General features: G+C 37.9%; 1 long non-coding RNA gene across 1 annotated transcript in view; it reads left to right on the top strand.

Moving 5' to 3' along the window:
* Positions 1 to 10,733, top strand: part of LOC138921869 (uncharacterized) — a 106,660-nt gene extending 95,927 nt beyond the window's left edge. The window contains exon 4 of the long non-coding RNA XR_011434817.1: positions 10,329 to 10,733. This is a non-coding gene — a long non-coding RNA (uncharacterized lncRNA). The remainder of the gene's footprint in view (positions 1 to 10,328) is intronic.
* The last annotated feature ends 2,312 nt before the right edge of the window (positions 10,734 to 13,045 follow it).

Raw genomic sequence — 13,045 nt, 5'->3', positions numbered from 1 at the left:
GGTGGGGTGGGGGGTGGGCACAGGGGGGTGAGGTGGTGCACCTACAACACGAACGACAAACATTAATGTACAACTGAAATTTCACAAGATTGTAACCTATCATTAACTCAATAAAAAAAAAGATATATGAGGGCTTAATGCTTCCATTTTATCACTCATTTTCTGGTTCTCTTGCATTTCCTTTGTTTCTTATCCGAGGTGTTTTGGTCTACCAATTAAGTTATGTAGTTTTTTATGTCGTGTTTCTTTGTTTTCTCCTTATTTATTATTTGTCTCTGTTTTGCTTCTTTGTTTAGTGGTTACCATTAAGTTTGTATGCAGAAATCTCGTAGATAAGACAGTCCATTTTCTGATGACCTCTTATTTCCTTAGACTAAACTGATTCAGTGCCTTTCCTCTTCCCCTCCTAAGTTGTTTTCATTACATCTTATTCTATCTTGTATTGTGAGTTTGTGGTTAAAATGACAAGGTTCTCTTTGTGTTTGGTGTTTTTCTTCCCTTTATCTTTAATGTTATACTTGAGTATTTGCTAACCTGTTCTAATATATAGCTACAATTTTGTGATTTTGTCTACTTTTTTACCTCTTTTTTCCATGCTTTGTAACCCCTTTATCCCTTTTTATTTCAGGTACGAGAGCCTTCTTGAGGATTTCTTGTAGGAGGGGTCTTGTGGCTATGAACTCCCTTAGATTTTGTTACCTAGGAATGTTTTTATTTCTCCATCATATTTGAAGGATATTTTCTCTTGATAGAGTATTCTCAGGTGAAAGTTTTTGTCCTTCAAAGATTTGAATATGTCATTCCAGTCTCTCCTGGCCTGTAAGGTTTATGCAGAGAAATCCACTGAAAGCCTGGTAGGGATTCCTTTGTAAGTTATTTTCTTCTGTCTTGCTGCCCTCAGTATTCTTTCTTTGTCATTCACTTTTGACAGTTTCACTGCTATATGCCTTGCAGTAGGCCTTTTTACATTGACATATTTAGGAAGTCTGGTAGCGTTTTCCGCATGGATTTCCATCTATTTCCCTAGGTTTGGGAAGTTCTCCACTATTATTTCTTTGAACAAGCTTTCTGCTCCATTCTCCTCTTCTCCCTCTGGAATACGTATAATTCTTATGCTGCATTTCCTAATTGAGTTGGATATTTCTCAGAGACTTTCTTCAGTTCTTTTTAGTCTTAGTTCTCTCTCCTCCTCTATCTGGAGTATTTCAATATGTCTATCCTTGATTATGCTGATTCACTCCTCTATGATGTCTGCTCAAGCATTCAGGGAATGCTTTTGTTTTATCTAATTAATTATGTCTTTCATCTCCAATATTTCTGATTGATTCTTCTTTATAGTTTCAATCTCTTTTGTGAAGTAGCTCCTGAACTCCTTTAATTTTTTCTCTATATTCTCTTTTAACTTGAGTTTTTTGATGATAGCTATTTTGAATTCTCTGTCATTTAGATTACATATTTCTCTGTCTTCAGGACTGATTTCTGGGTACTTGTCTTTTTCTTTCTGGTCTGGAGATATAATATAATTTTTGATACTGCTAGAGGGAGTGGTTTTGTTCTGCCGCATCCTGGTATTGTTTGGTTGCAGTTACCAATTATTCTCACTGGGTGGGGGTCAAGAGCCATGTATTCTGAGCCCTCTGCATTCTGCTGGGATCCCAGGCACTGGAGCCAGTGCTGGGTGGGTGGGGAGGAGGGGTGCTTTTTTCTGCATGCCCTTGTGGGCTTACTCACTCTGCTCTCACTATCTGCTCTCCTGGGGTGTTGGCTTGATGAGGTCACCCCTGCATTAGCTTTCACCTCAGTAGAGTCTTTCCCCTAGGCTGCAAGGGATCTTTGATGTTCCCACAAACGTGAGTCCCCTCCCATCATCCTTCCCTCTTGGATGCTGCATGCAGTCCCAGATCACAGTCTTTTGGGGAGGGAGTGAAGTTTTTGCTTACCCCATTCCACCTCCTCCAAGGTGGGGCTCCATCCTCTCCACCCTCCAATGTGTGGATGTCCTCTGTTGGAGTATCATTGTCTTTTTCATTGTATGCTGGAGTGGAGAGATCACCAGGAGAACTCACCCTGCCATGATGCTGACATCACTCTCGGAAAACTTACAAGTTTTATACTGTGGGACACCACTTGGCTGATGCTATTTGCATCCTAAAATGTAAAGTTACATTTCAGGGGTTATCTAGCATACAGTAATTTGTGAATCTTGGTACAACCCATTTGTATAATAGTCATATTAGTACCCTTAGATAAGATTCAAGCCTTTGTCTACTATTTCCCTTCATATTACTTCAGGTGGCTGCTAAATCACTAGAATAGTTACTCAAAGGCATTCCTTCTCCAACACACCTTCTTCTTTGGTAACATAACCCCTATTTTGTACATGTTATCAGTGGCTATATGCCTCAGGAGAGGTTGGGTCCCTTCTCAGCTATGGATGTAGTGGTAGGGAGGGATAGTCTTGCTTAGTCTAAACTAGTCATGGCAACTCCATTTCCTTAGTCAGTTATTGGTTTACAAAAGTGCCTTCTGAGTATAATTGCTCTATCTTTACAAAGATTGAGGAGAAAGACCTTTTTCTACTTTGGAATATTGCCATCTACATGCTATGCCTATGGTAGCAACTATTATGGTATCATGATGAAAGTTGGTTTTAGAAGACAAATCAACACAGTAAAGATAACATAGTAGAAACATGGAAAGAATTTGGGGTCTTTGATGGTGCTATGAATCACTTAATTAACAATACTTGAAACCATCCTATCTCAGAAGTTCTTGATATGTGAGATAATAAATTTCCTCATAATTTAAGCCATTTGTGTTTGTCTTCTGCTATTTGCAGTTGAAAGCATCTTAACTGATACAAAGTGGAGTAGAAATTAACCCATCTTATACTATAATTTGTTCTCGGTGGTGGTAGTACTTACTGGCTACAATTAAGACTAGGAAAAGCCTGGAGCCACCCTAGGAAGAATTAGAGCCTTTGCATATTTTTAGGAAGAGGAGGAAGAAATGTATGGTGTGGGGTTTCATGAACAATAACGAGAGTGAGACTTTATTTTATTTGAGGTGTCCAGGATCATTAACTACATAAGAGTTCCCTGGGAAGTTGCTAAGGAGGGAGGCCCATGTAAACTGATCTATAAGCTCATTTCTAATACAACAACAGTGAACTGAAAACCCACATTCTTTGAGGCAATGGCCAGGATCCTAGTTGGATTTAGCAAATTTAGTTGTGGGTTATTCCTTAGTTTCAAAAGCTACCTCAGAAATTGCAAAAAATTGATCTTGGACATGAGAATATTGTTTATATTATCCACACCATTACTGAGGGCATGCATTCTCAGAGTTGTGATGATTTTTAGTTCAGTGCCATCCCCGAACCAGAGAAAGAGGCCTGCATGGGCTTACTTATAGGAATGCTCAAGAGTGACAAGTATCAGAGGCAGAAAAATTACAGAGATGGTTAAAAATTTTTAGAGGCAGGGCTGGCTACATAATATTCATGGCCCAGTGCAAAGTGAAGATAGGAGACTCATTGTTCAAAAATCATTAAAAGTTTCAGATGTTAGTGAAAACGGAAGAGTAGGAAGCTCCAAGGGCCCATTACTTCTCAGAAACACCAAACAAAAACTGAGAAAAAAAGCTGTTTGAATCAAATTTGTCAGAACTCTGGAAAATAATCAAAAGTTTACAGTAACCAAGTGAGAGATGAATCAAGAAAAAGTCCACACTAACATGGTAGGAGAACTTTGTGGAGTTTTAACTTAGCCTTGCCTCAAAACCCTCCCCAGTGCAGTGTCAGCCTGAAAGATGGCAACCTGTGTTCTTGTTATGGGTATCTGGTTCAAGAAGGAACAGAGCAGACCTTGTTCTCAAGGAATTGTGTTTCTCTCTTTTGATCTGTTGAAGGCACTCTGAAGGACTAATGCATCACACTTGCCTTTATTTCACCTAACTCAGAACACTTTCAGATTGGAAAAGTGGCTAAAGGGAGGGCATTTCTGGAAAACATTGAAGGCAAATGAACAAGTTACTACTGTCTGTGGCAAAAGATTACAGTTTCAGCAAACAGTAGGCATGCTAAAAGCATGTGAGGAAAAGCTGAGGAGAGAATTACTTTGGGAAATAAGGGCTTTAAAAAGCACCCACTGTAACAGGGAATATAGAGAGACATGTACATGCCCAGGGCTGGTTGCATGCTCAATAAAGACCTGAGAAAGCCCTGAGCTTTTACTTCCTGCTGAAATTTAGGCTTAGCGCAAGCAGGAAGAAAGACTAAGTCAAAGTTGTACACGGACTGGCTAAGCATTGAAGGAGTGCCCCAACACAGAACCCGTCTGCAAAAATCAAGATAGATTTTTTCCCTCTTTCTTTCTTTCTTTTTTTTTTTTATTGAGTTAATGATAGGTTACAATTTTGTGTGATTTCAGTTGTACATTAATGTTTGTCATTCGTGTTGTAGGTGCACCATTTCACCCTTTGTGCCCACCCCCCACCCCACCTTTCCCCTGGTAGCCACTAATCTGTTCTCTTTGTCCACATTTTTAAATTCCTCATATGAGTGGAGTCATACAGAGATTATCCTTCTCTAACTGGCTTATTTCACTTAACATAATTCCCTCAAGGTCCATCCATGTTGTTGCAAATGGGATGAATTTATTCTGTTTTGCAGCTGAGTAGTATTCCATTGTATATATGTACCACAACTTCTTTACCCATTCATCTGTTGATGGGCACTTGGGTTGCTTCCATGTCTTGGCTATTGTAAATAATGCTGCAATAAACATTGGGGTGCATAGGACTTTTGGGATTGCTGACTTCAAGCTCTTTGGATACATACCCAGTAGTGGAATGGCTGGATCATATGGTAGTTCTATTTTTAATTTTTTGAGGAATCTCCATACTGTTTTCCATAGTGGCTGCACTAGTTTGCATTCCCACCAGCAGTGTATGAGGGTTCCATTCTCTCCACAACCTCTCCAACATTTGTTACTATTAGATTTAGATATTTTTGTCATTCTAATGGGTGTAAGGTGATATCTGAGTGTAGTTTTGATTTGCATTTCCCTGATGATCAGCGATGATGAGCATCTTTTCATGTGCCTATTGGCCATCCATATATCTTCTTTGGAGAAATGTCTGTTCATGTCTCCTGCCCATTTTTTGATCGGGTTGTTTGATTTTTTTGTTGTTGAGTTTGAGAGTTCTTTATATATTATGGATATTAAGCCTTTGTCAGATATATGACTTGAAAATATTTTTTCCCAGTTAGTGGGTTGTTTTTTGTTTCAATCCTGTTTTCATTTGCCTTGAAGAAGCTGTTTAGTCTGATGAAGTCCCATTTGTTTATTCTTTCTATTGTTTCCCTTCTCTGAGAAGACTTAGTGTCCGAAAAGGTCCTTTTAATACTGATGTCAAAGAGTGTGCTGCCTACGTTTTCTTCTAGAAACCTTATGGTTTCAGGTCTCACCTTTAGGTCTTTGATCCATTTTGAGTTTATTTTGGTGAATGGTGAAAAAGAATGGTCAATTTTCATTCTTTTACATATGGCTTTCCAGTTTTCCCAGCACCATTTGTTCAAAAGACTTTCTTTTCTCCATTGTATGCACTCAGCTCCTTTGTCGAAGATAGGCTGTCCATAGATGTGTGGTTTTTATTTCTGGGCTTTCAATTCTGTTCCATTGATCTGTGCACCTGTTTTTGTACCAGTACCATGTTGTTTTGATTACTGTAGCTTTGTAGTAAGTTTTGAAGTCAGGGATTGTGATGCCTCCCGTTTTGTTCTTTTTTCTCAGGATTGCTTTAGCAATTCAGGGTCTTTTGTTGCCTCATATGAATTTTAGGATTCTTTGTTCTAATTCTGTAAAGAATGTCATTGGGATTCTGACTGGGATGGCATTGAATCTGTAGATTGCTTTAGGTAGAACGGACATTTTAACTATGTTTATTCTTCCAATCCATGTACATGGAATGTCTTTCCATCTCCTTATGTCGTCATCCAATTCTCTCAGAAAGGCCTTGTAATTTTCATTATATAGGTCCTTCACTTCCTTAGTTAAATTTACCCCAAGGTATTTTATTCTTTTTGTTGCAATTGTGAATGGTATTGTGTTCTTGAGCTCTTTGTCTGTTAGTTCATTATTAGAATATAGAAATGCTACTGATTTATGCAAATTGATTTTATACCCTGCAACTTTGCTGTAGTTGTTGATTACTTCTATGAGTTTTCCAATGGATTCTTTGGGGTTTTCTATATATAAGATCATGTCGTCTGCAAACAGTGAGAGTTTCACTCCTTCCCTCCCTATTTGGATTCCTTTTATTCCTTTTTCTTGCCTGATTGCTCTGGCCAGGACCTCCAGTACTATGTTAAATAAGAGTGGTGATAGAGGGCATCCTTGTCTCATTCCTGTTTTCAGGGGGATGGCACTCAGTTTTTGCCCATTGAGTATGATGTTGGTTGTGGGCTTGTCATAGATGGCCTTTATTATGTTGAGGTAGTTTCCTTCTATGCCCATTTTGTTCAGAGTTTTTATCATAAATGGCTGTTGGATCTTGTCAAATGCTTTCTCTGCATCTATTGAGATAATCATGTGGTTTTTATTCCCCAGTTTGTTGATGTGGTGTATCACGTTGAGTGATTTGCAGATGTTGAACCATCCCTGTGTCCCTGGTATGAATCCCACTTGATCATGATGTATGATCCTTTTGATGAATTGCTGAATTCTGGTCGCAAAAATTTTGTTTAGAATTTTTGCATCTATGTTCATCAGTGATATTGGCCTGTAGTTCTCTTTTTTCATGGTGTCCTTGTCAGGCTTTGGTATCAGCATGATGTTGGCCTCATAGAATGTGTTAGGAAGTGTTCCATCGTCCCTAATTTTTTGCAATAGCTTGAAAAAGACAGGTATTAAATCCTCTCTGAAAGTTTGGTAGAATTCCCCAGGGAAGCCATCTGGTCCTGGGGTTTTATTCTTTGGGATGTTTTTGATTGCTGTTTCAATCTCTTTCCTTGTGATTGGTCTGTTCAAATTGTCTGCTTCTTCTTGAGTGAGCTTTGGAAGATTGTAGGAGTCCAAGAATTTATCCATTTCCCCTAGGTTATCCATTCTGTTAGCATAGAGTTTTTCATAGTATTCTCTTATAATCCGTTGTATTTCTGCAGAGTCTGTTGTTATTTCTCCTCTTTCATTTCTGATTTTGTTTGAGCTTTCTCCCTTTTTTCCTCTGTAAGTCTGGCTAGGGGTTTGTCAATTTTATTTATCTTCTCAAAGAACCAGCTGTTTGTTTCATTGATCCTTTCTACCACCTATATTGTTTCAATAGTATTTATTTCTGCTCTGATTTTTATTATTTCTCTCCTTCTGCTGACTTTGGGCTTTATTTGTTCTTCTTTCTCTAGTTCAGTTAGGTGTAGTTTAAGATTGCTTATTTGGGATTTTTCTTGTTTGTTAAGATGTGCCTGTATTGCGATGAATTTTCCTCTTAATACAGCTTTTGCTGTATCCCATATGAGTTGGTATGGCATGTTATCATTTTCATTGGTTTCCAGGTATTTTTTATTTCTTCTTTAATTTCTTCCATGATCCATTGCTTGTTCAGTAGTGTATTGTTTAGTCTCCACATCTTTGTGTCTTTCTCAGCTTTTTTCTTGTAATTAATTTCTAGCCTTATAGCATTATGATCAGAGAAGATGCTTGTTATTATTTCAATTTTTTTAAATTTGTAGAGGTTTGCCTTGTTTCCCAACATATGGTCTATCCTTGAGAATGCTCCATGTTCACTTGAGAAGAACGTGTATTCTGCTTTTCTAGGATGAAGTGATCTATATATGTCTATTATGTCCAATTGTTTTAGCTTTTCATTTAGCTCCACTATTTCTTTGTTGATTTTCTGTCTGGATGATCTGTCCATTGATGTGAGTGGGGTGTTGAGGTCCCCTACTATTATTGTGTTGTTTTTAACATCTTCCTTTAGGTCTGTTAATAGTTGCTTTATGAACCTTGGTCTCCTATGTTGGGTGCATAGATATTTATAAGAGTTATTTCTTCTTGATGAAGTGTCCCTTTGATCATTATATATTGTCCCTCTGTGTCTCTCTTTGCCTGTCTTATTTTGACATCCATTTTGTCTGATATAAGAATTGCAACACCTGCTTTTTTTTCCTTGTTATTAGCTTGAAGTATTGTCCTCCACCCCTTCACTCTGAGCCTGTGTTTGTCCTTGGGGCCGAGGTGTGTTTCCTGGAGGCAACAAATTGTTGGATCTTGTTCTTTAATCCATTTTGCCACTCTGAGTCTTTTTATTGGAGAATTTAATCCGTTTACATTGAGAGTGATTATTGATGCATGTGGACTTAAAGCTGTCAATCTGTTGCTCATTATCTGGCTTTCCTGCTTTTCTCTTCCTGTGTGCTTTATCCTATCCATTTGATACTGCAATTTCTTATGCTGGGTTTCTTAGATTTTTGCTTATTTATGTTTTGTGTCTCTGTTCTGTTTTTTAGTTTAGTGGCTACCCTGAAGTTTGTATTTAGAATCTCGTGTATAATATAGTCTACTCTCTGGTGGTCTCTTACTTACTTGGCCTAGACTAATTTAGTCCCTTTGCTCTTCCCCTCCTAAATTATTATTTTCACTTCTTGTTCCAACTTGTGTTATGAGTTTGTAGTTAGAGTGATAAGATCGTCTTTGCTTTGGTAGTTTCCTTACCTTTATCCTAATACTATAGTTGAATATTTGCTATCCTATTCTGGTTCTATTTTTCTGTCTCCCTACTCTGTGGTTTGTGACCCCTTTCTCCCTTTTTTCTTTTTTCAGGTATGAGAGCCTTCTTGAGGATTTCTTGTAGTGGAGGACTTTTGGTTACAAATTCCCTTAACTTTTGTTTGTCTGGAAAAGATTTAATTTCTCCCTCATATCTGAAGGATATTCTTGCTGGAGAGAGTATTCTTGGCTGAAGATTTTTATCTTTTAAAGCTTTGAATATGTCACTCCATTCTCTCCTAGCTTGTAAGGTTTCTGCAGAGAAATCCGCTGAAAGTCTGATAGGAGCTCCTTTGTAGGTAATTCACTTTTGTCTTGCAGCCCTGAGTATTCTCTTTGTCATTCATTTTTGCCATTTGTACTACTATATGCCTTGCAGTAGGTCTTTTTACATTGACAAATCTAGGAGATCTGAAAGCTTCCTCTACACACATTTCTCCCTGAATCCCTAGATTTGGGAAGTTCTCTTCTATAATTTCATTAAGCACACTTTCTGCTCCATTTTCCTTTTCCACGTTCTCGGGAATTCCTATGATCCTTAAATTCTTTCTCCTCGTTGAATCCGCTATCTCTCTAATACTTTCCTTATTCCTTTTAATCCTTAGTTCTGTTTCTTCCTCTGTCTGGAACCATTCAGCCTGTCTATCTTCGATTATGCTAATTTGCTCTTCTATGGAGTCTACCTGGGCATTCAGGTAATCTGTATTCTGTTTTATCTGTCCATTGTGTTTTTCATCTCTAGTAATTTGGTTTGATTCTTCTTTATAATTTCAATCTCTTTTGTGAAGTAACTCCAGAACTTGGCTTGTTTCTCTATCTTTCTCTCTATCTCATTGAGTTTTTTTATTATAGCTGCTCTGAACTCATTTTCATTTAGTTTACCTAATTCCAAGTCCTCAGGACTTAATTCTGTGTTTTTATTGTTTTCCTTCTGGTCTGGGGCGTTTATAAATTGCTGGATGGTACAGGAACAGTTTTTTCGCAAGGTGGTAGAATTCGGTTGCAGTTACAGCCTGTTGCCACTAGATGGGGGTCAAGTGCTACACGTTCTGAACTCTCTGCCTTCGGGCAAGATGGCGGTGCCCAGTGTGCTTTGCCGGGGCAGGGGCGTAGGCGGTTTCTCTTGCGCACTGATCTGGATTCGATCAGTTCTGTTCTCTGGTCTCCTGGGGCCCTGGGTTTATGGGGTCCCTGCACACAGAAGCTTTCTCCCATCAGCGGGTTTCCACTGTACCGGCGGCGGGAGTCCTAGATGATCCCCTGGTCGCATAGTCCCTCCCCCGCTCCTTCCCAGACCCATGCAGCGATCCCAGTTTCTACACGATGGAGCGATGTTCTCTCCTACCTGGTTCCAGCTCCTCCAAGGCAGGCAGCAGGGGCTCCGTCCTCTGTCTTTTGATACTGTAGGTCTCTGAGTCCTGGCATTAGGTTCATTAGCTGAAATTCAGGGGTTTTTTTCAGTCCTTTGTTGTACTTTGGAGGGGAGAGAGTCCCGGGTCAGCTCACCCTGCCATTTTGCTCCACCTCCAATCACTCTTTATTTATTTCTTTTTTTGACTTCAGGAGTTTGAGGAACTCTCTGTCAACTCACTAGCTGACCACAAGGTAACAGGAGAGAGATTTCAGAGACCACACTCAACAAGGAATATACAGAAAGCAGCAAAAACCAATCCTGAGAAGGGAAATATTCTGATTTCCAGAGCTACCACATTATAATATTCAAAATATCCAGTATTCAACAAAAAATTACAAAATATGGAAAGAAACAACGAAGAAGGTCACATTCATAGGGGGAAAAAAGAAATTAACAGAAACTGTCACTGAGGAAGCACATACTTTGGACTTACTAGTCAAAGATTCTAAATTAACTGTTTTATTTATGCTCAACTAGCTAAAGGAAACCGTGGACAAAGAAGTAGAGAAACTCAAGAGAATAATGTCTCATCAAATAGAGAATATCAATAGAAAGAGAGAAATTTTTAGAAATTAACCAAATAGAAATCTGGAGCTGAAAAGTGCAATACCTAAAATGAAAAATTCACTAGAAAGTTTCAAAGCAGGTTTGAGCAGGTGGGAGAAACATCAGCAAACTTGAAGGTAGGACAATTGAAATGATATAGTGTGAAGAACAGAAAGAAAAAATGAGCAAAAATGAATAGAGTCTAAGAGATCAGTGGGACATCATCAAACACACTAAAATGTGAATTACAAGATTAACAGAAGGAAAGGAGAAAGTGAAAGGGAAGAAAGAATATTTGAAGAAATAATGGTTATAAACTTGCAAATTTGATGAAAGACGTGGATTTACACACCCAAGAACCTCAAAGATATCCAAGTAAGACAAACTCAAAGAGACCCACACTGAGACACATTATAATCAAACTGTTGAAAGACAAAGAGAATACTGAAAACAGCAAGAGAGAAGAGACTCATCAGGTACAATGTATCCTCACTAAGATTAACCTCTCATTTCTCATCAGAAATCATGGTCTCCAAAAGGCAGTGGGATGACATATTTAAAGTGCGGAATGGAAAAAACTGCCCACCAAGAATTCTATATCCAACAAATCTATCCTTCAAAAACAAAGGAGAAAATAAAACATTCCTAGATAAACCAAAGCTAAGAGAGTTGTCACTTGCACACTTGCACTACAAGAAATGCTAAGGGGAGTCATGCAGTCTGAAATAAAACAACATAAGATAGTATCCTGAGACAATGCAAAGAGGTGAAGAATCCTGTAAAGGTACTATATAGGTAAATATGAAAGTCAGTATTAATTGTATTTTTTGTTTGGGTCTTATCATTTTTTTCTATATCATCTAAAAAATAAATGTGTAGAGCAAATAATTTGATTAGACATTTCTCCAAAGAATATATACTAATGGCCAATAAACACATGAACTCAACATCATTAGATGTTGAACAAAACAATGACGTAGGTCACAACTGGGTGAGATGCTCAACATCACTAATCATTAGAGAAATGCAAATCAAAACATGATGAGATACCACTTCATACCAACTAGTATAGGTATTATTGAAAAATAATAAGGAGCCGGCCGGGTGGTGCAGTGGTTAAGTTTGCACATTCCACTTCAGCAGCTCGAGGTTCAACGGTTTGGATACTGGGCACGGACCTATGCACTGCTTCTTAGGCCATGCTGTGGCAGGCATCCCACATATAAAGTAGAGGAAGATGGGCATGGATGTTCATTCAGGGCCAGTCTTCCTCAGCAAAAAGAAGAGGATTGGTTGCAGATGTTAGCTCATGGCTAATCTTACTGAAAAATAAACAAATAAACAAATAAATAAATAAAATCTGAAAATGACAAGTGTTAGTGAGGATGTGGAGATATTGGCACCCTTGTGCATTGCTTGTGGGAATGTAAACAAGTGCAGCCACTGTAGAAAACAGTATGGAAATTCCTGAAAAAAATCATAGAATGATCATATGATCTAGCAATTCCACTTCTAGGTATATATCTGAAAGTATTGAAAGCAGAGATTCAGATATTTGTATACCAATGTTCATAGTAGCATTATTCACAATAGCCAAAAGGTGGAAACAGCTCAAATTTCCATCGAACGATGAATAAACAAAATGTGGTATACACATATGGAGAAATATTATTCAGCCCTAAAAAGGAATTAAATTCTGATACATACTGCATAATAGGTAAACTTTGACTATATTATGCTAAGCAAAATAAACCAGACAAAAAAGGAAAAATAGTGTATTATTTCATTTATACAAGGTACCTAGAATAATCAAATTCATAGAGACAGAAAGTAGAATAGTTGTTACCAGGAGCTGATGAAAGAGACACTAGGGAGTTATTATTTAATAGGGACAGAGTTTCAGTTTAGGAAGATAAAACAAAGTAAACTTTAAGAAAGAATCCTTACGAAAGTCAAAAAAGGTCATTATATACTGATAAAATAATCAATGTATTGAGAAGATATAACCATGATAAATGCATGCAATTGTCCCTCAGTATCAGCAGAGGATTGGTTCCAGGACCCCGCATGAATCCCAAAATCTATGGATGCTCAAGTCCCTTATATGAAATAGCATAGTATTTGCACATAACCTATGCACATCCTCCCGTATACTTTAAATCATCTCTAGATTACTTATAATACCTAATACAATGTAAATGCAATGTAAAAACTATGCTATAGTTGTTATGCTATATTGTTTAGGGAATGATGACAAGAAAAAACGTCTGTACATGTTCAGTATAGACTCAACCATCAGAGGCCTTTTGATTAGTGGTTA

This window comes from Equus caballus, chromosome X (assembly GCF_041296265.1).
Source record: "Equus caballus isolate H_3958 breed thoroughbred chromosome X, TB-T2T, whole genome shotgun sequence".
Taxonomy (NCBI): Eukaryota; Metazoa; Chordata; class Mammalia; order Perissodactyla; family Equidae; genus Equus; species Equus caballus.
This window is presented reverse-complemented; position numbering and strand designations above follow the sequence as displayed.